The sequence below is a fragment of the Lissotriton helveticus genome, chromosome 2_1 (assembly GCF_964261635.1).
Source record: "Lissotriton helveticus chromosome 2_1, aLisHel1.1, whole genome shotgun sequence".
In the NCBI taxonomy this organism is placed as follows: domain Eukaryota; kingdom Metazoa; phylum Chordata; class Amphibia; order Caudata; family Salamandridae; genus Lissotriton; species Lissotriton helveticus.
In genome coordinates this window covers 1,507,204,229-1,507,231,071 of record NC_136059.1, presented here as the reverse complement: position 1 = coordinate 1,507,231,071, position 26,843 = coordinate 1,507,204,229, and the positions used below count along the sequence as shown (strand labels likewise).

Here is a 26,843-nt window from a genome sequence, read left to right as displayed (position 1 = left end):
GGGCAGGTCATGGAGGTATGGAGTCAAACGATGTTTTATTGCATTTCCCCAAAATGGTGAGCTCCACTTGCATCCAAGAGTCAGGGCAATTCCCAGCAAAGTTTGAAGCTGGTTGATCAATTGATTCAACTGTAGGGAATCTTAAACTAAGCTGAGCCTTAAGTCGCTCCAATGTCATGAGTGGAATTGGAATGGGTACAGAGAGATGGCTGACTCTGGACCTCATTTGTCCCCTAAGTCAGGTGGTGTGACATCACGCAGACAGTCCATTGCGGATATGGTGCTCCTTAAGGTAACTACAAGTTCGAGGCATATGAACTGTAGATCATGTGTTAGCATAGATCGCCATCTAGTGTTGGGCTTGGATGTTTGCACTTTGCTTTGCTTTTCTTTGAAGAAGTAGTTTGTAGTCACGAGGTAGGTGACTCCTCCTTTTAGTGTCAGTGCTCATGGGCATCCTTAGATAGTTTTTTCCTGCCATCGGGTTCTGATGTATATTACTGCACTCCGGTTCGGTATCGTTCTCCAACCCCTTCGACGAGCAATCCTCTCCCCTCAACTGTATGGTCTTCAATAGCGGTTTCCTATTCGTCGCCTATCATCCAAACTTGAAAACCTTCGATCGGGAACATCAAGGCGGGCCGTCTGGCCAACCACGCCAGCAGTCAATGGAATGAACTCCATTCAAGCTATGTCCCGGGTGTCATCCTAAATTCCCACGCACTGACTTGCACGAGGTCTGCAACCTGTGCCTATCCCCGGAACACGAAGAATCATCCTGCGAAGTGTGGTGATCATTCTGATCGAAAAAGACCATCCGTGATCATCAGGCTCAACGCCACGAGATGCAATGCGGCAGCGGCTCTGCACCGGATATTTTCGGCGACGAACCACAACACATTCCTGCCGCAGATACCGAAGAACAAGAAGAACTGGTTTCTGTGTCCAAAGCCGACTCCGACATGGAAGAAGATCTGAGCGTCACTCCGGCTCAACGGACCGGTCACTTCTGTAGTACGGGCCGTAGTGCACAACATAACCATGTCCTGATTTTCAATTCTTAACTTCACATCTACTTATATTGACATAGATGTGAGTATTATGAATGTTTATTTGCAGGTGGTGTTTATTGCCTTAGCAGTAGTTTGTTGTTCATGGTGCAAGGTGAGTTAGCTGAATGTTCTCTTCTGCTCGGCCCCAAGCTCTCTGCAGTGGCCATGTTCCTGCTTTCTATATAATCTTGATTCAAACAGGGCTGCTCATTCGCCAAATTATCATCATCATAAGGGTGCGATTCTATATTGCTTAAACTCCCATATGGTTACCTTAATTCTCTACTTAAATGCCATACTATAACACAGCACACTTTGTCTTCTCTTGGCTTTTCAGTGCCCAGAATGGATTTCAATCAATTTTCTTGTAATTTGGTAGGTAACGGAAGAACACTTACTACCATTTGTATGTTTACGTAAAAACAAGGGTTGACTGCTTAATATTAACAGAATGTGTGTTGTATCACGAGACATGTCTGTTTAACTTATGCTAAATTGCTTTATCTTTTTTTTCAGGACCACTCAAGATGTACCTGATCTACAGTAGCTAATTTTGGAAGATGTTCGAAAACTGAAAATTTCATAGTTGAGCTTTTTGGACACCTTTACCAGTTCTATCTTCGTTAGTTAAACCAGTTGTACGCACTTTTATGCCTTTAGAAAGGGTTTATCTACTGTATGAGATAATTTATCATGAGCCAAATTTAATTGATGACATTTTAAGAAACACAAGGAGAAAAGATAGTGGCTTTTTCCAACTTTTTTTTGTTTTTTGTTTGCTGTGTGCATATATTTATCGGCAAATAACCCTAAACCTGGCTCTGCTCTTAGGCTATTCTTTTTATGGAAATGTTTTTGGTTTTTTCCACACAAATAAAATTGTATTTACATATAAAGCAATGGAAGACAAGTGAATTATAAATGCTTAACTCTGAAGCCTAAAACATACAGGGACACACTCCATTTTAGAATCGTTTGTGCATTTTTATGGTCTGAATTTGTAACATTCATCTATTAATTGTGGTTTTGCATACTTGGGGAAATAGCCTAAATATGTTTGCACTTATTCTGCGCATAATCTGGTTTTGAACATGATAATGCAGCGTCCTTCATTTGACCAGCACGGAGTCAGGTTGTATTGCATTGACTTGCAGGGGGAAATTAATAATGAGGAGTACTCATTCAAGTTTTGTCTGGAACACAACACTGGCTGTCACCAGTAGCACTTCCATAAGATCTGCAACCTGTTTTTGCCCAGGGATCATGACGGCTGTGTCAGTCATTGCAGTTAAAAAAAAAAAAAGCACAGAATGACTATGGGCTTACTCCCCCATATTTTCAATGGAGGACACTACCAAGTCACCACAAGGATAAGAAATCGAATACCAGGCGAAAACAATTAGCAGAGATCTAATTGCAGAAACATCCATGGCTTTAGCTGTCGATGAAGAGAACTGTAAACAGTCTCCATCAGACCTCACTTAGAGGTGCAGTCCTATCCATTAGATGGAATAAGCCAATGGACCCCGATCGAAACCCATAATGCAGAGATAGATATCCACCATACAAATGCCTCTGAGGGCTTCCTAATCAAAGGGTATTGCTGTGCCGTCTGCCTGAAAGACACTTTGCCTCTTAAGGCCATTAGCGTTTAAATCTCCAATCATGCCACAAATGCAAGTTCCTCCTTAAGAGAATGCAAGTGTAAAATGATTTAGGCAACAGAATTGGCTTAAAAAAGTAGATCTGCCATAAAATGAATTGCCTCAAAAGGGGATCGGCTACGATTAGATGGTCACTGTGCTTCGCACTCATCCTTCTGAATTAGTTTTGAAACTGACTGTCTCGGATAGACGTTAGGCTCAGAATGATTTATATACATCCCAAACAGGACATATTGTGGCTAAGCTCCTGCTTTCCATATGAAATTGAATGCAATTTCTTGCAGAAAAAGACAGAAAGTTGGCTTGAAAAAGCCACATCACCGAAATTGGTCAATCTTAACAATTCAAGGAAATAAGTTGGTTCCAGGCCCGGACTGGCCATAGCGGGCACCGGGCAATCCCCCGGTGCGCCGCAAGGGTTGGGGCCGGTTTTGAACCCCTGGGGGCCGATTTTGTTTGAGGGCTGTTTTTGGGAGGGGGGGCCGGCCGAGCACTTTGCCTGGCCGGTTTTGGTTCCCAGTCCGGCCCTGGTTGGTTCAATACAAAATCTGTCAGAGATGGGAGGCATCTGAATTCCACATACCTGCTGCTACTTAATTCTGAGGAAGAGAAACGGGACAAGGTAAAATAAGACACAGAAAGTTTAAGGTTTGTTGACAATGCTACATTCAATAATTACCTGCTGTAGGTTAAAGAGAAACTTCCTCACTGATCCGAGAAGCACAACCATCAACTTCACTTATTATAGGGATTGCACAACTTCTATGAAAACAAGGTCATGAGACTTCGTGTCACAGGGCTGTCCCAAGAGATGCTTTTTTACATTCATGGCCATGGGGAGCTGGACTCTATTGTTTAAACACTCCCTGCAAGCATTCCTGAATCTATTTCTAACTGATGTTGCACGACCAGATAAAGAGAGCAAATTCATTGATCAGCTTGACCATAGAGTGGCCATGTTGGGCATATTCTCAATTCTTAAGCCTTATAATGCTTTTGTATTAAGTTTCTGTGGTGGTGTGTGGATGGAATGAGATGGCATGCTGTACAATTTTGAGTGTGAACGTTGTGAGATTGTGTCTGGGTGAAGCCTGAGAGTTGTATACGATTGGAGGGAAAACAGAGCCCTGAGAGTGTAACTTAAAGGCATAACCTAAAATAAAGAACCAGCCTCCAACCTGAGGGCTCCTGACTCTTGTATAAAGACCTTCCACACCAACTACGTTTTGGCCACAGATTGTTCAAAACCTGTGTGGAACTGGAGCAGGACTCTGGCGGCATTTGGGAGTCCACCCTGACAGAGGAGCCGACTGTCAAGAGATGGAGAGCAGCGTTGTGACCAGGGAGATAGTCTGGTGCCGCCCTCCGTCAAATCCACTGGAAAGTGGTGTCATCCATAGCTGCTGAGCAATGAGAGCCCAGTGATGAGCAACGACTACCAGAGGAATAGAAGCTAGCCGAGTGGAGTAAAAACTGCTGTGCTCCTCTCTTTGAAGACCCTGAAGCATAAGGTCTGTAATATGAGACAATAAGAAGGAGCAGCAAGTGTGTGACGATGGGCAGTTAACAGAAGTCTGGATGTTCATGCTCTGCTTGTTAGGCAGTTGATAAATGCTTACTTCAGGCGCTGTGCTCTCACAAGCTGTGCCAGGTGTGTGAGTAGCGCCTTTTAACAATGCTGTCTGGCGTGCTACTCTCACTCTAGATGGTGCATGAGGCCTGACCCATATTTGTGTAAGTCAGTGTGTGGTCACTTACATGTTATTAAAGGCGCTGATTGCATGGACAATTTTGTGACCAGGGCGTGATAATCTGGAGTCCTGAAGAAAGGTGACCTGAGGAGCTGGAGTGCATGTGCTGCATGTCCCAATTATTACGCTCAGTGATTGTAAAGGGAACATCGGCATGCACCCACAGAGTGCAGAGGTGGTTGGAATTTGGCATCATCCTTTTCACGCCTGTGTGAGTTGTCAACCATTGGTGAAAGGGGGCTAGTCAGTGTTCATGGAGTGTAGTGAAGGACTGCTCCACTTTGTAAATATAATCATGGGAGTAGAGGGAGGACTGTCCAGCAGTGTCTGAAGATTTTGTGTTAGAGACAATGCAGCTACTCCAGTAGAAGTTCACCATCAGGAAGAAGCATCTCTTCATTCGCGAAGTGACCCAGAAGATCTCGGCAAAACTACCTATGTTGAAGCCCTCGGGGACACATCCTTGCAAGAGAAGGCTTGCCTACAAAGAAGAACCCTTCGCGGAGGCCCCTTCAGAGTTGGCACTGAAGTAAGACCGGGACAAATGCACAAGCCCTCTTCCATATTTTCAACCGCCACCACTTCCCCCGCTTCTACACTCACGCACCACCTCCCCTGCCTCCGCCAGAGTGACCCAAGGGTCTGCACACACTTTTTGGGACCTAGGAAATTCATATTATCCCATTGACCCATATGTCCATCCCCTATACTTAAGACTCACTGAAGACCCAAGGGCAGACTACAGTAATGATTCCTGGAGTAATCCTTGTTTGCACCACTACCCCATTAGCGCATCCTGAGTGCCACTGCACCTCATAAAATGGACATGCACATCATTCAAGAGGAAGACTGCTTCCCTACTGGAGAGTATTCCCAGGTACAAATGTTTAGTCCATTTCTTACTCCTACTTAAGGCCGTGCTCAAATCTATCCTAGAAAATGTCAAGGCACCAGAAAAGGCTAGGGTTGTAACGCTTAAGGCAACGTTGTTCCTCCCAATGAGGAGATGAAAAGACTCTAAGCTTGGGGTAGCAACAGGGGAAGACAATCTGGCGTATATCCAATTCTGTTGCACTCCTTTCCTGGTATGACTGCGTTCTCACTAGAAGTAGATGCAGGAACTTGTGAAACACGTCACAGAGAAGTTCAGAACGATAGGAGAGGAGATAGCATCCATGGGCAAAATCATATTGAGCACCTACATTTGTGGCACAATCTGTGTTGCAGACACTGCCTCCAAGGGCCTTAACACCAATATCCTCATCATACGGCAAGCTTACCATCTCAGTGTTTAAACTTGAATTCCATGAGCACCTCTTTGCCCTACAGGTTAATTCAATTCAATTTTATTAATATATGATTTGGAACTCGGTTGAGATCCACATATAAACAAAGCATAAAAGACAACAAAAATTACAAAACATAAAATCCTTAAAATACATTCTATAGACACAGGAACTGGAATATGGAAATCATATCCATTAATATAATTCTAAAAAACATTTTAAAAAGTTAGATTCTGTAACAAAACATTTCATTAGGGGGGTTAAAGATAGCATCGATTAAAGATTTGGCAGATAAAATGCTTAATTGTAAACAAATTGGTCTCATCCACTTTCGGCGATGAGCCATTAGGGCAGGGCATATGAAGAGAATATGGGCGATATCCTGGGTCGAATTATTGTTGTTACATAGGTTACATTTGTCGGAGGAACCATACCATCTAGCTAGTAATTTATTTAAAGGGAGGAGATCTTGCCTCAAGAGGAACCAAAAACGGCGTATGCCGTGAGGAAGGTTCCAAGAGGCATAAGGTTGTATGTGTTTAAATAAATAAGAATTGACAACCTGCGTAGCACCTTTCTTTGTAATATGGGCATCTCTGTCCCTCCTAAAACTTAGCTCCCATGTAGCCAGTCTTAGGGTGGACTTTAGCTGATGTGAAGATAGCAAACAAAGAGGTGATTCCTCCAATTCCAGTAATGGAAGAGCCCTTCTGAAATTCTTTATAAGTAAGGAATATTCTTTTAGGGAACCCAATAATTCTTTTTTAATGAGAAATCTTAAAGTGGTCGGTTTTCCATTGGCTAAGCAAGAGACCCAACGTATTACTCCCGCCAGGGCCTGAACCCAACTACTTCGTATGCCAAATTCAAGTCTAAGAGATGCCACTGTACAAGCATTATTAACCGTAGTTAGATGTTGCAAAAGTCTGCCCTCGATGGTATCTAAAAAACCACATTGCCCCAAATCAATAAGCTCGATGCCATAGAGCAGAGAGGCTGGAATTTTTGCACGGAAGGCCTCTAGCAAATGGACAAAATGTCTTTTACCGGTGGCTTTATAAAGAGTACTCAGTCCATTACCCTGTGTCCTGGCCTTCCAAATGTTGTTATCTATATGAGCCTTATCGCTCAAGTTACCACATACTATTTTCCCTAAAAAAAGTAGGATTTTACAATTTCCAGCTTCACTGCCTAAAGACCAGCTAAAATTCCCAGATTTCGATTTTTTCTTTCCCATCATACACATTACCTTGCTTTTAGAGATATTGATCTTCAAATGGTGGGACTCGGCAAATACATGTAATGCATGCAGACGATTATTAAGTCCTTTCGGAGTAAGGTCTAAAAGTAATATATCATCTGCATACATTAAACATGCAACCGGTTTTTCCCCTAAAATGGGGGCAATTCCTTCGCTTAAGGATAAGGTCTGGGGGAGGTCACAAACATAAAGGGAAAACAATAGTGGAGCTAATAAGCAGCCCTGTTTAAGACCATTGGCTGAGGGGATTGCTTGGGATAGGCCTCTCTCTCCTCCCAACAATACTCTACACCAGGTATCAGAGTGGAGGTCCTGAACTAGATTTAGCAGCCGAGCTGGCATACCAAAAGTAAGTAGTTTCTTCCACAGCAGAGGACGATCAACTTTATCGAAAGCCGTGGAGAAGTCTATGAAGGCTACATAGACTCTCCCTCCTCTGACCCTGATGTATTTATCAGTTATTACTTGCAGAGCTGTTAAGTTATCCATGGTGCCATGGTTCTTTCGAAATCCCGTCTGCTCAAGGGGAAGTATATTAGCTTGGTCCACCCAATCATTAATTCGTCGCAAAAGGCATCTTGCAAAAACTTTGCCAATTGCATCCAAAAGGGCAATTTGGCGATAATTTTGGGGAGATAGCCGGTCACCCTTTTTAAAAAGGGGCACCAGAATACTCCCTTTCCAAGAGGGAAGAATCTTTCCGCTGGAAAAACAAGTATTAAACACGGGGCATAACAATTTACTCCATTTTGCACTACTTTGCTTTAGGACAGAAATTGGAAGTTCATCCGGCCCCATTGCCCCAGAAGAACGCATTTCCTTAATTGCTAATTCAATATCCTTTTCAGATAAAGGGACCAAAGGCTGACTATTCTCAATAAAACCTATACGGCGAACCGCGGCTCCATTACTTGCGTAAAGGGTTGTGACATAATCCACCCATATTTGTTCTTCAATGGGGATAGGAAGCGGTCTTGTTCTTATCCCACAGCCCTCACCTATGAGGGACCAAAACTGTCTCATTTCTCCATTAAAGGCAGCCTCTCTTAGTTTTATCCAAATAATATCCTCCCCTTCTTTTCGTAATTTTGCCTGTAACCTTCTCCTCCTTTTTAGTAAGGCTACTCTACGCGTTCCTTCTGCCGATTTACACAGATATTGTTCCCTTACTAACTTATTTATTTCTATATTAAGTAGACGCAGGGGACTAAAGGGTATTTTGATACACCTTTTCTTATTTGGTTTTTAGCCACCGAAATCACTACCTTCATAAAGTCTAGGAAGCGCACAATTTCAAAACCATGCCAAAATGCAAGGTCATTAATTGCGACATCAAGAACCCTCTCCAACTCTCGTCAGCTTTTGTATTCCAATCGCACCTTCCCGATTTCGCTCCAAAACTTACCAGATCACTATTAAGTGACCATTGGTCGGATTTGGGAGGGTTTATGTTCACAGAGGTAGAAAGTATTTTGTGGTCGCTGAAGAGGGTTTCAATAACCCTGAGGTCCTTTAATAGGGCAAAAGTAGAATTCTCTACTATCACAAAATCTAATATGGATTCTCCCTGATGAGATTTATGGGTGAAATTTGCAGGGGAATCAGAAGGGAGCCTTCCATTCGCTATGATCCCATCCATATCGGACAGTTCTTTAAGAAGTATCTTCCCTCGCTTGTTTGTTTTAATATTCTCAGGGAAGAGAGCTTGGGGGATCTGTAATGATTCTTCGTTATATTTATCGCGAAACAGGCTCATACTTAAATTAGAGATTTTACAGTTCAAGTCCCCTACTAGGATTATATTAGGAGGAGGAGATTTCTCCCTAATACTCTGAATATAGACCAAAACCCTTTTTAAAGTTGCGTTAAAACTAACTTCGGGGGGAATATAAGCGTTGATCAAGACTAAAGGTTTGGGCACATCAACATTGTCATAACTAAACAACGTTACAGCCTGAAAAAGGTTACAAGGATCCAAATAGTGAGAGAAATTCCATTTTATCCGGTTGGATAATAAACAGGCAATACCCCCACTAGCGTGGCCGCTCCTACAAAGTAATCTCTTCCTATCTGAATTTTCTCCGAACACCACGTCTCCAGGAGACAAATCACACTGGCTTTTAAAGACAGGAGGCATTGGATTTTTTCAGGGCTATTCTTCAACCCAGCAGAATTCCAAGATAGTATTGTTATATTGTCGCTAAAGATGAGGACGGAGCGGATACTTAATAGTCAATTTCCTTGAGAGAACACCAGGTAACCAGTTCCAACTGAGATTTTCATCCACAACCTTATCCTGGGGGGGGGGGGGCATAGGAGGATTAGAGTAAGATACAAGACGGAGATCTTTTGATATGCAAATTTTCAAATCATCAAAACCACCAGACTGTTCTACATTTCCAGAGGCTACCTGCAAGAGAGATAAAGAAGACCCTAAAGGCCTTGAAGACTTAAAAGGTCTACCAAAGGGGATATTCCCCCAAAAAGGCATAACGTCGATCCCTCTACTCTGGAAATCTTCAGACCGTTGTAAAATTAGATTTACTACTAATTTAGAGTAGAACTTTACCCTCGTTATATTTCCACCCTCTGTCTTCAGGATCCGTACTAAATCTTTATCTGTACTTTGTAGTAATTTCAGATTTGCGGATTCCTAAAAATATTTAAGGAGTAATGATCTATTTAGGATGCAATCAGCATCGAATAGGGGGAAGAAGTCAAGAGTAAGGGTATCGACACTTTCCTCCTTAGGCATTTCGGAAGGATTTTGACAAACCACTACTCCATTCCTTTTATCGGAGTAGGGACTGGCCAAAGGATTAAGAGCTGAGGAATCAGGGCCAGTAAAGTTAATCTAATTTCCCTGAGAAACTGAGTTTAACATATCCCCTTTGACCGTATAGAGCCCCCCAAAAGAGCAAGGAATTGAAGGCAGGGGGACAGATCTTTGTACTACGGAAATTGAGGTATCCACCACTCCTTTTACGTCCTCACTTTCATCTTTTAATACCAACAGGGAGACCTGATGTAATTCTTCATTTGAGAGCGATTCCGGGTTTTCTCCCAAAATAATTTTTCTCTGCCTATTTTTTTCGATTCTTCTAATTAGTCTCCTCTTTTTTTCCCCATTCTTTTTAACTTTCCCTGAATTATCCTTTTTTCTATTGCCTTCAGGTTTTGGAACCTCCTTATCTCCCTCACTCCGCTGTTTATTAAAGATCGGGAAGAGTTCTTTTGCTTCCTTAGGATCCGTTTCGTGTGGAACCTCTATTGTTGAAGAGGGTTCCTTACCTTCCTTTGACACCATTTCGTGTAAGACCTCTATTACTGGAACAAAATCAACTATACAGTTTGAGGCAGGGGTTCTCAGTAGGAGAACTGATTTTTCCCTATTGTAAGATAGTTGGGGATCATTAGAAATCCCGTTCTCTGTCTTAGGGACTTTCTGCACTACAAGATCTTGTCCATCAGCCTCTAAGGTAGGACTGATTTTCTTCTCATGTCTGTTGTGCAATAAAACCTTAAATATTTGAGTGAATGTTTCAAATACACAGTCAGAGCCCCCAACAAATTTTTCTAATAGTGACAGAATGGAGGAAAGCAAATGTTCAAGAGAAGATAGGCAGTCGAGACAGGTTTATCCAACCTAGGCGGGAGGATGGCATCAATACCAGTTATGTTAAAGTTAGAGCTCGTCGAAGTATTTAACTGGGAGATATTCGAGGGAGTACTGCTATAAAGATGGAGGACAGGTGGAACTGATGTTACAGGAGTTTTTGTAAAATCCCTAGCCTTATTAGTATCAACCTCAATATATCTCCTACAGAGCTCTATATCCAAGTCATAAGAGGATAGGTCATTATTATACACTCTTCTAGAGGAAGAAGGGCTAGGTTCATGGTGTTTAGATGGAGGCTCACTAGTTTTAGGAAGAGAAACATGTTCTATCACCCCCACCACTTGTAAGATAGCTTCAGGAGGGGTTTGTAGGGGGAGAAGAGATTGTATATTTTTATCCTTTGATACATACAAGGGGGGAGACACACAATTGTCCAAGGAGGCCAAGCCTTCCGTTACTGCAGCTAGTGTAATAGCTCCCTTTTCCATGTTATTCTCATGCACCAAACCCACAGTACTCAATCCCATCAAAGAGGAGGGGGCTTTTACCATGTCATCGTGAGTAGGCTCTACCATTGTAGCTCTATTCTTCCCCCTTTCCCAGAGGTTGAATAACTGACAAGTGCCCTTAAGTTGCGCAACATGGTTGTCCTTATTACGAAGGGGATTCGATTTTGTTTTGGAGCACGACCTTCCAACTAATAGTCTCCCAGACCTTAGTTTATTGGCCGTCATTTTGAATAAATCTAGAGGAAGCACAAAGAATCACGGGAACAGCAATACACACTAAAGCAGTCACAGGCCTACAAACTAACGTTATAACGGATAGAATGTTCTTTAAAGAGGATGGGCACAGCACAGCGTTCTTCAGCCTCAGAGGGCCCGCCCTTTGCCCGGGCTTCGCTCCGTGCTGCGTCCCGCGTGTGTCCCCCGGTTGCGTAATTGACGCTCCTTATGTAGGGAGGGGGGAGGTGCGGGAAGAGGCACCAGGTGCGCGCGATGTCAGGAGCGCTGAGAACCCTGGGCCTCGCAGTCCCGCTCCCCCGCAACCAGCAACAGTTCGAAAATGGCAGGACAGGGACCCGCTCTCCAATTCAGCAGGACTCCCAGGTAGGCAAAGCAGGAAGAAAAAGGTCAGTGATTTCCAAATGCCCGGCAAGAGTTTCAGCAGCCAAGCGACTTCGAGCGGCTCCCGCGGAGCGGGGGCCGCGAGTCGTATTTCAAAGAAACCAGGTAGGCGGGGGGGGGAGGTGCGGGAAGAGGCACCAGGTGCGCGCGATGTGAGGAGCGCAGAGAACCCTGGGCCTCGCAGTCCCGCTCCCCCGCGACCAGCAACAGTTCGAAAATGGCAGGACAGGGACCCGCTCTCCAATTCAGCAGGACTCCCAGGTAGGCAAAGCAGGAAGAAAAAAGGTCCGTGATTTCCAAATGCCCGGCAAGAGTTTCAGCAGCCAAGCGACTTCGAGCGGCACCCCCCCTACAGGTTAACTAGAAGCTGTAAAAAATGTAATGGACCCAGATTGCCAAGCTTATGTGTGTACTACAGACTCCTACCACCAGAGGTTCTTTTTGGAACCAGCAGCACTGGGGAAGAGTCAAAGCTAAAATTCCAGAACTGGCAAACTTTCACCAAAGACAGCAACAGACCTTACACCAGCATTGCTTACATTAGGTGTGCGCACAGTGGGAACAGTAGAGGGAAGGGCACTGGTGACTACGGTGAGACAGCTTTAATCTTTGAACCATGACTCGCTCCATCACCCCTCACGATGTCACCTATCTAGGAGAGAATGGACGATTTCCTCTCTCACTGAGAGGAAATAACATCCGATCAGTGGGTTTTAGTGGTGGTTTGTCAAGGCTACTGCCTAAAACTTCTCACAAGCTGTCCCAACATCCCACACTGAATGCATAGCCAGAACAGAGACAATCCCATCCTTTCAAGGCAGAGCCACATGTGCTCCTCCAGAAAAGGGCAACAGGAAGTGCCTTCACATCAGCAGGGGAAAGGAATGTACTCTTTACTTCCTTATTCCCAAAAAGGTTGACCCTCTCAGGCCCATCCTAGACCTGAGGCCTCTAAATAAGTACATCCTGTCATAACATAGTTATATAAGAACCCTGCAGGATGTCATCCCTTTGCTCCAACAAGGCAATTACATATATTGCACACCCTTAGGGATGCCTATGTGCAAATAACCAGCCACCTTGCCGATCGTCTGTACCTTTGCTATATGGTAAGTGCAAATCACTACCAATTCAAAGTAATTATTTTCGGGGTCACTACAGCTCCAAGGGTGTTTTGAACGAGTGCCTAGTGTTGGTGGCTGCCCATCTGTGAAGTGGGGAGTATCATGTTTTCTTCTACCTCAACGATTTGTTGATCAAGAGATTGGCAGCGATGCCTAGCCCACATTCAAGCAACAATCTCTGCTGCACAGCTTAGAATGTACTGTACATGCAGCCAGATTCTACCTCAACCACAAGACATCCAACAATGGGATCTATGTTGAATCCGGTCATAGGGAAAGGCTGCTCCAACTAACAGTGTGCCGGCATTCGAGCAGCTCCTGCCTCTTTTTCATCCTAGTCATCTGTTCATGTTCGAAACTGTGATATGCCTCCTAAGAATGTGGCCTCATACATCTATCATATCCCATGCCGGCTCCACATGCGAGTGCTTCACAAGGCAATAGTCAGAGGGCCTTGAAAGGTCTAGGGTAGGTAAAGGCTAGCACTCACCGTCTCTGCATTGGTGAAACAGCAAAAAATGTTTCCAAGGCATACTTGGTTTTGCAGGTAACCATAACACAGACACCTACCTCCCAAGCTTGGGGGGGGAAGGGAGTTACACTTCATTGTGATGACCCTACTAGAACGTGTGGGCCCTGTAACATGAGGGCTGCCAATTCAAAAATCTTGAACTACTGGCCATATGCCTAACGTTTAAAGCTTTCTTCGAGACCATTTACTTGTAGAAACGACTGGCACCGCTCTCCCACTGATGCAGGGAATTTGGCATTTGACCGAAATCTCCTAGCAGAACATTTACTGGGGGCGGACTACTAATGCAGAGCTGCATAGTAAAATGCATCAACAAGTCCACGAGTGGGAACTCCAGCCACAAGTCCTACACAGGTACTTCCAGCATGTGGCACCTTGCCAATAGACCTGTTCACGGCCCCCAAAAACATAAAATGTCCAAGGGTTGCCTCCAGGTGCATGCACCCACAATCTATGGACAATGCATTATAGATGGACTAATCGACTTCTCAGCTGCTGATCTGCCCGCGGTACAGATTGGTGACTAAGGGAGGGAGAGCCTTTTCTGTGTTGGTCCCTCAGTTATGGAATAAGCTGCCAGAGGCACTGCGTAGAGAGGTAAACCTCCTAAGGTTCAGAAAGTCTTTAAAGACATGGTTGTTTGGGAAGGCTTTGGGTGTAGTATAGGCTGTTGTATTAATCTTTGTGTTGTATGTAGTTATGGTACAAATTCCATCGGTATAAATTCCATCGATTTCCACGCGCCTAGAGACCTGTAGGTGATTGGCGCGATATAAATCCAACATACAAATACAAATACAAATCGAGACGAGAATCCCTGAAGCTCATTCTGGTAGCACCTACTTGAGAGACTGGTACTCCATGCTCCAGGAAATGTCCATCGGTATTCAAGAGAAGCTTCCACTCAGGCCAGGCAGTTGCATTAAGAGACCAGACAAGATATCCACACTGCAGGCAACTCAACCTAGTGATATGGCATCTGTGGTCCTAGAGTTTGGCAAACCCCCTTCACTTTCCCCTCCCCAGTCTTTCCACTGCCAGATACAGTAGCAGAAAAGTTTTACACATTTAAGATGTAAAAAAAACCTCCTAAATTGTTAACATGATTTATAGACCAGCTCGGGACCCTCTTGCGGCTGTCCTGTGGGGGTAAGGGGGTGCGGTTGAGACAGGGAGGCTTCCACAGAGCAGAAATTGTAGTGATCCTAAGCTGTGGAAACTCCCAGACCATTCTTCTATTGCCCAATTTCTCTTGTAAACACAGTGGCTACGATTCTGCCCAAAGCCTTGGCTAGTCGCCTACTCAGTCATTCCCCTCATTGGTCCATCATGACCAAGCAGGCTTTATGCCCAGGCATGCCACCAGGCACAAGTTTTGCAGAGTATACAATGCACTCACCCTCTCCGACCATCTAGTTGGTCTAGCAGCAGCATTACTGGCAGACATTGAGAAGCCATTCAACCTGTTCGATTGGCGCTGCTCCGGGAACTCCACCTTGGACCTAAATTTATCAAATACTTTAAGCTACTCTACACTGACTTGACTGCTCATGTCTGAGTGGAACAGCAGTCTCAAAACCTTTTCCTATCCGGTGGGCGCATCAGGGATACCCCCTGTTCCCATTGCTCTTCACATTGGCCATAGAGCCCCTTCCTAAATGGCTCAGTATTGACATACAGGTGAAGGGCTTTGAGTGGAAAAGAGGTCCCACAGAAAAGATTGCGCTTTATGAATATGACGCCTGATATTCCTATGTGATCTTGAAACCCCTAGTCCACTGAGTCCTCCAAATCCTTCAGTCTAGCTAAATCTATTGTTTTCCCGGTTCCTTCCACCCTTCTGACCAAAGATGGGCCACCGGCCTCCAAGTAGCCAGGCATAACTGCAGATATTTGGGAGTGCATGTTGCCCTCTGACTCCTCCGTGGCGTGGAGGATGTACATCCAACTGCTTTTAGACAGGCTAACTGCAGAAGTGAAAACTTGGTTGGCCCTTCCTCTGTCTCTCATGGGGCATTCAGCCATATTCCCCCATTGTTTTATCCAAATGCTTTACATCCACTTATGATGGAGGGAATCGTGGCAGCAGACATTTTGAATCCTAGTAATAAGCCTCTCATCTAATAATCGTTAATAAATGGTGAAATGATGGCCAGGGGGACCCTGCATTTGTGTCAGAAATATGGGTGGTCAAAAACAACCTGATTCAACCTCTTTTATATGGAGGTAAGGCACAGTCTCTGCTGCCTCCGGCAACAGGAGTGGTGCTGCGGTGCTGGGAGAACACACTGTCAGTGATGAATAGAAGCAGAAACTCACAGCACTGATCCCTACTTTGGGTAGGAACAGCACTGAACCAAGTGGCAACAGAGGGCTTCTCTAAATGGGACACAAAGGGCTATCACCCCTGGAAGATTTAATGGAGGGTGCCTTGTGGGATCATATCCTGTCCTTAAAGTGAATTTCATTTACACCAGTCAGTTCTATCGATACCTCCTACATCGCCATGGCCTAGAGCCATAAATACAGGGGTTGAAGGAGCTTCCTAACTATAACGCCCTTGAGGTCAAACTACTTTCGGGAGAATTGGAAGCACATATGATTACCCAAGTTTTCTGCTCCTTAATACACACATGCCAGATTATTTTACGACACTGCGCTCAGCCATGGAACGAGACATAGGGCGTTGCAGGATGAGGTTTGGACAGAGGCCAGGGAGTCCCTGAGATGTTCAGCAATAGCGTCGCGGCTACAACTCATACAGTTGAAATACCTTCATCGATTATACATCACACTGAACAGACTTTGTGCCATGGGTACTATTGACCCCCCCCCCCTCTTTGCTGCAGTGTCCGAGAGCATTTTCTTGCACATAATGTGGGAATACAGGGTAATAGAAACATACTGAACTCAAATCCTTGCCTGCCTGGGATGGGTTCTAGGGCGCCCCATACCACAAGGCCCTAAATTGATCCTTCTTCACATATCAGCAGAGTTCGAGGGAGACCGATACACAACCACCTTCCTGTTGCTGGGACTGACAGTAGCCAAAAGAGACATTGCTCTGTAATTGAAAGCAACCATACCGCTCTCAATTGCAAATGGAAGAAGGGTTTAGATTGGTACCTCAATAGGGAAAAACGGCATACAATGCTCGGGAAAGTCCTCAAAAGTATGTGAAAATATTTCAGAGATGGGCGGACTACAGGGGAATCGTCTTCGTGCGCCCTGTTACACGTGTGTCTGCACTAGAAACAGGTATTCAAAATTATGGCGGTCCAACATACAGACATTGATATCGGCATTGATTTTGGGGACCACACCCCCGGGTATGCATATAAATCTGCTAGTTTGTCAAGAGGCATGCGACGGGTGTGAGGGAAGAATAGCGCCTTGTATGGCTATTTTGTTATTTTGCTTTGTAATATAGTGTCTACATCGAATCAACATAAAACCAATAAAATGTGTTTTCAAACAAACAAACAAAAAGAAGCTCTTAACAGGACCAAACCCTTTCAAAAGTCTGACCAGTTCTTTGTAGTTTTTGCAAAACCTCACAAGGTTTATCCCATATCTACAGCACACATAGCAAGATGGATCGTCAAGTGTATCCAAACCTACTATCACAAACCTAAGAGAAGCTAGAACTCTGCCTTGCCAGGGCGTGCACTTCATGGGCGGGAAAGGGGCAATCATGGCTTTCTTAGGGAATGCCCTTCTAGCTGACACCTGCAAAGCAGCCACTTCAACACCACACACTTTAACTCATCAGATGCAGCATGTGCACCCAGTCACACATACTACGAACGAAAATTATACTTTGTGACCTTGTACGCTTCTGTTCATAGCATGTAGTGCTGTAGATTCACATACAACTAAGCTTGGGATCGTTGCAGATCTCTTCCTTTTTTATATCCAGTTCACACTACAAAATACTGTTGGCTCACCAAGCTATGCTCACTCAAATTGCAGACCTGTAGCACCAGGTCACATGAGGAAACATTGGAGGGGAGTGTTGTGCCCCGCAGTATGCAATAGTAGTACCATGTCACAGGAAGAAGCCTGTGGAATTATTGTACCTAGTAGCATGGGAAGGAGTAGTACCTTGTCACAACTGGAAATATGAGAAAGTGTACTAGCACTTGTGTTGTGGCTGTTACCCAAACGTTTCGCATGTCTGCTCTGGGTCCCTTGGTCACTGTACGAATGCGAAGTTTCAACAGGCACATAGTACTGGAGATAAGTAAGTTGGTGATTGTTTTGTTTGTGCATATGATTGTGAGTTCAGGAGTCATTGTTGCATGTGTATGGTATGGGAACAGCTGACTTGGCTTCAGTGGATTTAAATGTAGACGGTGACGTGCAGATGCTTCCCTATTCTGGCACCGCCCAATGTACTGATGTGGACTGGTGGTAGTACTGGATTGTACCAGTGTTTGAATGTTGTGTTTTCAGACTGCCCATACCGTAGTCATTTTGTGTGCAAGGCATTCGGTCTCAAGTTTGTGCAGCTTAAAGGTGTGGTGTATCTTTAGATGCTTTTTTCCCAATTTGACTTAGGCTTATTAGTTTGGCCAGATAATGTGACGTGGGGGGGGGGGAGGGGATGTGTGTGCATTGACCTTGTGTGCACTGCTTGTGAAAGATAGAAAACGTATGTGAGATGGTCTTGTCTCTGGGTCATGGTTGCACTGGTTTGTTTGTCTTGTGTATAACTGAATTGAGTGATGTAGTGACATGCGTGTATTTTATACTGTATGTAAGGAAAGGTGATCATCTAATGGCGTGATATATTTGTGCCCTCATGGACATGCTGTAAGAATGTGCAGGTGCATGGAATGTTGGTGTCTGTGCTGGGTGAAACCCAACCATTGATTACAGCTGGAGGGAGAATGACATCCTAACTGCTGAGAATGTAACCTAAGGCACTCACATAAAATAACTCCGAAATGGAGATGTTTATTCTGATTGTTACTGAAGAACATCAGAAGGTGCAGGGAATGCTGCAAGAAGGAAATGCATCAGTGAAGAGGAGTTATTTGCTCTGCTTTAACTGCAGGTGACCATACCAGTGGCCTTGTAAACATCATTTGATGGCGTCGTGAGTACCTAGGTTGTCTACTAGACCTGCAGATGCACCTCTTCAATCTACCCTTCAAGGGAGAGCATTTCTTTTAGCCCAACGTAGATGAAGCTTTGAAAAATGAGTAAGACAAACACGCGAGTGATTGTGACAACTGTAGTAACATCTTTATTTTTTGCAGAGCATGAGCGAAAGGTCCGGCCAGTGTCCACTGTACAGGACCCTTCACACCTCCAGTCCATTCATGTGTATCTTGACAATTTACTGGGAAAAGGGAAGACATATTCCATCAGTACCGAATTCATACATTTGCACCACAGTCCAGTGTTCAGTATGAATGCGCCTAGAATCCCCCTCCTCTCTTTCCACCTACAAAAGATTAAGACATTTTTGGTATCAATCATGCATATCTGGGTATTGAAACATTATCCCATGGAAAATTGGTTACAAGAAGTTTTGAAACTGAATCCCTGTTTACAGATTTCATAGTCGCTGACCGTGAGGAAGGAAGGGTGCTTAATAGGAATGATAGCTTTGTTATTATTTTTTTTTTTTTGCATGGCCCTACTCGCCATGGAAGGCTACAGATTTTTCCAGTTCAGGTCGGCTGTCAACAATATTTACTACTGTATGACCTACAGCAGTGGTTGATCTACATAACCGTGGATTCCTCACCTTGTGAATAGCCCCAAGTGCCTGACTGGATCCGGAGATTTTTCAATGCAACTCCCTTGCACTCTGGTAGGGGGGATCATGCTAACCTCCACGCGTTGGTGGCAGTTCCTTTCTTTCCAGACTGTATGCGTCTGAAGCGGGTTGATTCATTGAGGTATCTACCTTGTTGCAGATGCTAGTACTGATTCAAACGGGAGCCATGATTACAAATTGTTAACATGCAGAAGCAAATGGGGATTCTCCATTCTACTGTCAACCCTAGCACAAGACATTGGCACAGAGTGGTACGAAAACAGATACATATGGTATCTGAACATTTGGCAAGTATAAACAATGACTAATCACTTTCAGATATGCAACAGAGTGATGCAGGGCAAGATTCTAGTAGTATTTTCACAATTGGGTCATATCAGGCATAGATCTGTTGGTACTAAAGATAAATCGTGGCCACTGGCACTCCGTTATTGTTATTTTTATTTTATTTATAAAGTTTTATATAGCGCAAACAAGATCCCGAAGGATATCAGAGCGCTTTACAATAGGATGAAGGAATGACAAATACACAATTGTCAACAAGTAGGGGTAAAAAAAAAAAAGACAAAAAAGCAGGATTAATCGCAGATTCCAGGACAATTGCACCATGGAGGGTAATACAAAAAAACAGGTATAAAAGGGCAATGAAGGGGGTCACAGTCTGCGGTACAGAGGAGCAGCAACAAATGATGGTACAATGGACGAAGGAAACAGTGTCTTCGAGCAGATGAGCCTAGCCCAATTAGGGTAAGAATGTATGCATAAGGAATCTTTTGGCTTCCAATTTGAACACCGCCGTTGAGGAGATTCTGCGAACTTCCGGTGGAAGAGAGTTCCATGACTTTGGGGCAGCGCTGGAGAAGGCTCTGTGACAAGTTCTCTTTTTGCTGAGGATGAGTGGTTTCAAGAGGAAAGTATTGGCGCTTCTTGAGGCTCTTGCGCCACAAGATAGCTCCAGTTTTTGCACAAGGTACCTGGGAGTATTGAAGTGAAGGGCTTTGTGCACCAGAACCTCAATCTTTAACTTAATTCGTGCTTCGTAGGGCAACCATTTAAGAGATTTTAGGACTGGGGATATGTGCTCATTTCGTTTGGTGCCTGTAACCAGTCTAGCTGCTGTGTTCAATGATGCCCTTAGTGGAGCCAGGGTGTATTTGGGAAGGCCACAGACGGTAGCGCTGCCATAGTCAAGCCTCGGCAAGACAAGCGCTTGGAGCACCTCCTTGAAATCATTTTGTGGAAGGAAAGGTTTGATTTTTCTGAGTGTCATAATCAAGTGGTTTGTTCCCTTACACACCTTGCTGATATGATTTTTCATATTTAGGTGCTTGTCCATGGTGACTCCAAGCGATTTGGCTGAATCTATGATGAGAGGGGTGCAGTTGAAGGCAGTGAGGTGACTCAACCACATGTCTATCTTGGGGATGTGGTTGGGAGGGGAGATGAGCAGGAATTCCGTTTTGGAGGTGTTTAGCAGGAGATGGTTCTCAGTTAACCAGTTTTGAGTAGAGGTTAGGGTAGTGTTGAGGGAGTTTGCTGTACACTTTTTTTTATCGCTGTTTTTGTTAAGTTTTCCTACTTCAGCGTGCTGTTCGGTAACATAGGGCTGCCTTTCCCTAGGTTAATGGTGATTTTATAAAGTATGGTTAATGATAAAATATCATAACCCTACCGAACGCACTGCTATACTACGTGTTTGACTACTATTCCTGTTATCAAAAAACACTTTGTACCATTTTGAAAACTGTTATCATAACATTTTCTTATTTATTTGAATAGTTTTGATTTTCTGATGATTCTTCAATGTTAATTAATAGATCATTACAATCAAATCATCATTACCGAAGTTGCACTAATCATACATTGTATTTTACATCATACAAATGGTATTAACATTTATCGGCGATTGTTGTGATGGTTGGCCCGATGCATGTAGATTAAAGAAAAGATTTGAAGACAGAATATATCCAGCTAACTGTATTGAGAAAGCTGAAGCACGCGTGAAAACCATTAACCGTGAAACACTTCTGAAAAGCAAAATGAAACCTATTACTACCAAACGCAATGTGTTTGTATCTAAGTTCTCCACTAAAGCCATCAGCATAAGGAAAATCATATAAAAAAGATGGGAACTACTTCAAAATGATGAAGATTTCAATAATATTTTTCAAACCAAACCGATTTTTGCCTATACTAGAAGTCGCAACCTTCAAGAACCACTTAAACAAAAATCATTGAGCGACAGCGTTCAGCATAAAGGAATGAGGAAGTGCAATAATTGCATTCATTGCAATAAAGTAATGCAACAAACTTTTGTGACCCATCCCAGGACTGGAGATAAATTCACTCTGAAATTTACAGCTGATTGCATTCCAACTTTGTGATTTATTGCATAAAATGTCCAAGCGGACTAATGTATATAGGCAAGACAGAAAGAAAACTCAAAGTACGAATAGGGGAACATAAGAGTATGATTCGGAATCAAAATACCAAATCCAATCTGGCGGCACATTGGATTACACACAAACATAATATATCCCAAGTGCGGTTTATGGTCATTGAAAAAATAGAAATCAGAGAAGGGACTGACAGTCGCAAGATCTTATCCCAACGAGAAGTTATGCTAATTAAAAAATTTCAAACATTGGAACCATTAGGTTTAAATGACAAACTTGATTTAGGATGTTTTTTGTAAATCCATATAAGAAGGGATGACTCATATTGTAATGCCTAATGCTGTATATTCATTTTCATTGAAGAAATTAATATTGGTATTCATCCCATGTACACAAGTGCCATGAGCATGAAAGAACCCTCTAAATATGCCACTTTCTAATTTTGCAATCCTGTCATATCGGTTCCACATTCATGGTCACCCATTATTTATTGTGAATATACACATTAGTATACACTGAGACCTTGACACACATTTATTATTTGCCTCAGTATTTGTTTATCTTCATAATTTCGCACAGGTATTGCACATTTCATTCATCGTTTTCCTACTGGGGGTTTTCAAGGTTTATGATGCATTGTATTATGAGTACAGAATGTTTCTACTCCTGTCTTAGAACATCGAAGAAACGTTATCCACAGTTAGAACAGTTCGTAATTATCATCTAAAGCTCCTCCTATACATGGATCTTTAGAATTCGAGTCATTGTTTCGTTTAACACATCAGCACGTTTGACACTTTAAAATGCCCGACGCATTGACCGGCTATCCGTGATCGTTTGCTCAGCATCGTTTTAGTTCCTGTTAGGCTTTATAATGCGCGAGAACTTGGGTCTGACTTCTTAGGATCCCGGAAATGGAATATTGGCGATACGCGTTGTACAAAGTGATATACAGACTCCCTATAGGTGAGTGCTTCTAATGAGAAACGTAGGAGACATTGAGTTTTTTATAATAGCGGGTTTCCCCGTAGTAATGCTCGTTTATTTTTATTCCAGATCACGATCGACTTGCACACTTTAAGGTATTTCACGGACGTTTAATCTCACTTGGGTTTTTCAATGCGTGGTTTATCATGACGTTCTGCCGTTAGTTTGGCCTTAGTAGTCCATCTACTCTTTTTATTCACAGACACGAGGAAAGCTGCAGTCAGTGTGATTTTTTTACGAGAGGATTTACGAAATATAAATAAGTGAGTGCTTTATTTAAACTCATGGTGTTTACACTACTCTGAAGTTTAAACCTAGGGAACATGACCGTGACCATTACCTTGGGTTTATTGAGCATCAGATTTCACAAGTACACATCCTAGATGTTTCTAGTTTAAACCGATACGCCCTTTACATTAAGTTCTATAGAAAGCATAAGCTCCACACACATTGATCAATGAGGGTTCATAAATTGAAAAATGCAATGTGTATGTCAAAGTAACGCTATTCATGAACGCATGAAGTTGTTTTGTATGTAGAGACCAATTAGATTTGAATTTAAGAAATCTCGTTAATAAAAAGTTAGTAACAAAGGTGGCGAACTCAAAACCTTTAAGTGGCTATCATATGTATAAGCTGATATATTTAATCAAGTGTGATATGTTGTTTTAACGAATTAATGTTCACCATTTTTTTGTAGAGGCCCCTGAAGAAGGGACAACGGTCCCGAAATGCATCGGGCCAACCATCACAACAATCGCCGATAAATGTTAATAACATTTGTATAATGTAAAATACAATGTATGATTAGTGCAACTTCGGTAATGATGATTTGATTGTAATGATCTATTAATTAACATTGAAGAATCATCAGAAAATCAAAACTATTCAAATAAATAAGAAAATGTTATAACAGTTTTCAAAATGGTACGAAGTATTTTTTGATAACAGGAAAGGTAGTCAAACACGTAGTATAGCAGTGCGTTCGGTAGGGTTATGATATTTTATCATTAACCATACTTTATAGATCTGTTGGTACCAAGCCAAAATCTTACCTCGAACTGCAGATACCAGTTTCCTGCCACCTTATGTGGCATGCAGGATGTGGCAGACATCTGTGCCAGTAAGTTTGATAATTAAACAACAGGGGGTGGTGATGGACAGAGTCTCTGAATTAAGCAGAATCTCTCACCCAGTCAAGAGATCAGGGCTAGATCCAACACCGTTTTTTAGCTCATTGCACCATCCCAGTTTCAGAAAAGTAAGTTTGATGGCGCCAACCTGGCTACGATGGTTTTCCTACCTAAAGGAAGTCTTAATGTATCTCTGCAATAAAACTACCTTTGCATTTCAGTTTGCGCAACCAGCATGCAAACAGGGTATTGCATCCAAATCCACAGTAACTCAGCTATTCGGCAGTGCTTGAATTCATAGAATGTAGCTACCTTATACTCCTGTATGTACAAACACATAGAAAGAGACCCTATGCCCCCAAACCATAGACATGTATGTGGATAAAATCAAGGGCTTTTTCGAACCATTATTGACCAACTACATTATTTAATTTGAGACCTTCTTAAATACTAGATTTCACTGAAATGTTCTCCCTTTATCATACGCTGAAGTAGATGCTCATCTTGCGGCAACACTTAAAATCAGAGAACATGCCCATTCTCAATCAAAAAGTAATTAGGGCCTTTATGTATAACTTAAGCGCGTATATAATTATGTGGAGTTGAATCATATTGAGTGTAGTGGTATGGTGTGTTATTTATTTTGTGCTCTAGCCTCACATTAGGTTAGGTGATGTCACGCTATGTTATTGAAGCCCGTTTTTTTTGGTACGGAAAAATGAAGTCATTGTATATACCTCTGCGAGAAACACCAGCCCAATGAATACTGTACACACATGCACCTTAACCTTGTAGTTTTAAATGAACCCAGGCGTTCATTAGTACTGCAGGCTGAGGTCCAAATACCCACCTAGGATGCATCTCAAATAACATGCTTATTCAAGTGTTAAGGAAGCAAAATCATTAATAAAATTAAGCAAGGTTTCAGCAGAAGATTTTTTTTTATTTAGGTAGAATTCTACTTCTGCAACCTCAAGTTCTAAAAATACTACATAAGAATTTCACAATCAAAATAGAAGAAATTGGATTTCTCGGTACCTGTTACTGAGGCTCACATTTGGAAGAGTTCCGCACAGACCACAATAAAGCTGTTGGTTCAAATCTGTGATGTATAAAAAAAATTTTTAAAAAACCACACCTCCCCGAAAATGCATAATTCTCTTATAATAAGCTGCGATAAAAATTTTATGGAAGAATTCAAGCCAGCTGCTTATTAAATAAACCTATGAAAAAAAATTGAATTTCTTTCAGGGCACACAATGCTAGGTTATGGACTTGGAAATTGCACAAACTGTGTTCTTTTCCAAAACAGACAGAAAGAACAGTGGTCAATTCAACCCGAGTAAGTGGGGTAGAGGAGGAGGGGGGGAATATAATAGTTCAATGATCCATCTTCCCTCTCCCAGTAAGACTTTTTTTTGTTGTTTTGTTTATTTTTATTAACAGTTTTGCAACAAAATCACATTACATCTCATTATACTTATTTGATCGACAGTAGTAGTGCTGTTCAGTCGTAGGACGTGCATCCTGCACTCAGAGGGGGTATCTGTCGTTATTCCCTCTCCCAGTAAGACTTAATATGCCTATGAAGCAAACGCGAGTTGATTCGTGGAGTTAAAACAAAAAAGTATCATCATAAACTGTCTCAAGATCCAAACGGACTTCTTGATCGGATTAGGCTTGACAAGTATGATATATAATGAGATTCAGGTAACCAAATTAGAGAAAGACCCATGTACTTTACTGACGCATGCCTTTGCTTAGTTTGGTTTACTTATGGGTGACTTTAACACATAATATGTGAAAAAGATGTTTTGGTGGTGTTGCTTTGGGTTATGACATACCCCAAACAGTTCTTAATCATTAAAAAAAAGTCAAGTTTTGACAGAAAATGTAATGAGACGCTAGTCAATTTGGGGCTGGTGTGCTTGAATAGGAGATTCTAAGGTGATATTCTGGAAAAAGAACACAGAGTAGAAAAATAGGACATCCCATTGATTGTATATATTCTTATATGGAATTTTAACCTTGTATTACATTTGAGGGTTTTACAAGAAACTGGGAGTGATCACTGTGAGAAGTTGGCCTAGTATATGATGTCCACTATTCTAGTGGGCACCTTGCACCAGTCCAATCGACCCCTATTGATGGTGGTTGTAAAGTCAACCTTATAGAAAGCTATCCTAGGGGTAGCAATGGCGAGCAGTCTTCAGGCTAAGACTTCAGAGAGCGAATTAAACTAGTTGTTGTACCAATTATAATCCCTTGAGTACCAAATGAAAGCACACCACACAAGGTATATATCAAATATATATGTATTTATTCTAAACACAACCCCTCTGGACTCTTTATGAGGTCAGAGGTAAAAGTACAATACAAGGAACTAAATTACCATACGATAAGTTGCACAGTATACGTTAATCCCTAGGGGCCTCGCAAACCATGTACTAAAATAGTGGTATAAGAACCACGTCTGGGATAGAAAGCAGGCCTAGGGCCTGGGGAAATCGCTGGGGCTTCTAGGAACAGCCAAAGGTTAGGAAGTAGGAGGCCCACAGGAGACGCGTGCAGTGTCTAAACACAGCCACGGGTAACCCCTTGCCTGCGCTGAATGTTCTGCGCTAGTGCGGAACGTTAAATACGAAAGAGGCTCTGGATCTCCCAGTCGGTGTTTCCAGCAGAAGGGAGGGCAGGACAGAGAAGGTCTCCCCATCTGATTACACACGGCTACCGGGGAATCCTCATAAAACAGAAGCTGTGAGACTGATACGGCATGCCTGACCCTAAGATGGCGGCCAGATCAGACAAATAGTGACGAACAGATTTGCACAGAGAGACAAGAAATAGAGATAGGAATGTCACAGTCCCTTATCGGTGGAGTAAAGGGAAGCTGATAATTGAGGGAAATTGAGAAAGGACAATCGAAGCTGATAATTGAGGGAAACAGAGAAAGGACAATCGAAACCGTGGGCATATTGGAATAACTAAAAGTTACACCAGAATACCTAAGACTCAGCTTAACAAGAGCAATTGAATTAACGAATCAACAGAGGAGAGTCTCTTCAAGACCACTTAACGCGGAATTAAGATGGATGAAAGGCACCCAGCAGCGGCTGGCTC

The 26,843-nt window shown here is 42.8% G+C and overlaps 2 protein-coding genes across 3 annotated transcripts in view; one reads left to right on the top strand and one right to left on the bottom strand.

Moving 5' to 3' along the window:
• GRSF1 (G-rich RNA sequence binding factor 1) overlaps positions 1-1,948 on the top strand; it is a 324,061-nt gene extending 322,113 nt beyond the window's left edge. The window contains exon 10 of the mRNA XM_078676404.1: positions 1,569-1,948. The gene's annotated coding sequence lies outside the window, so the exon portion shown is untranslated. The remainder of the gene's footprint in view (positions 1-1,568) is intronic.
• RUFY3 (RUN and FYVE domain containing 3) overlaps positions 1-26,843 on the bottom strand; it is a 464,645-nt gene that overhangs the window by 42,088 nt on the left and 395,714 nt on the right. Inside the window, exons 18-19 of one of the 2 annotated variants that reach the window (XR_013607157.1) lie at positions 24,762-24,825; positions 18,762-18,868 (exon numbers count right to left, since the gene is read on the bottom strand). The gene's annotated coding sequence lies outside the window, so the exon portion shown is untranslated. Of the gene's footprint in view, positions 1-18,761; positions 18,869-24,761; positions 24,826-26,843 lie in introns of those variants that run through there. The other variant, XR_013607158.1, reaches the window with a different exon arrangement.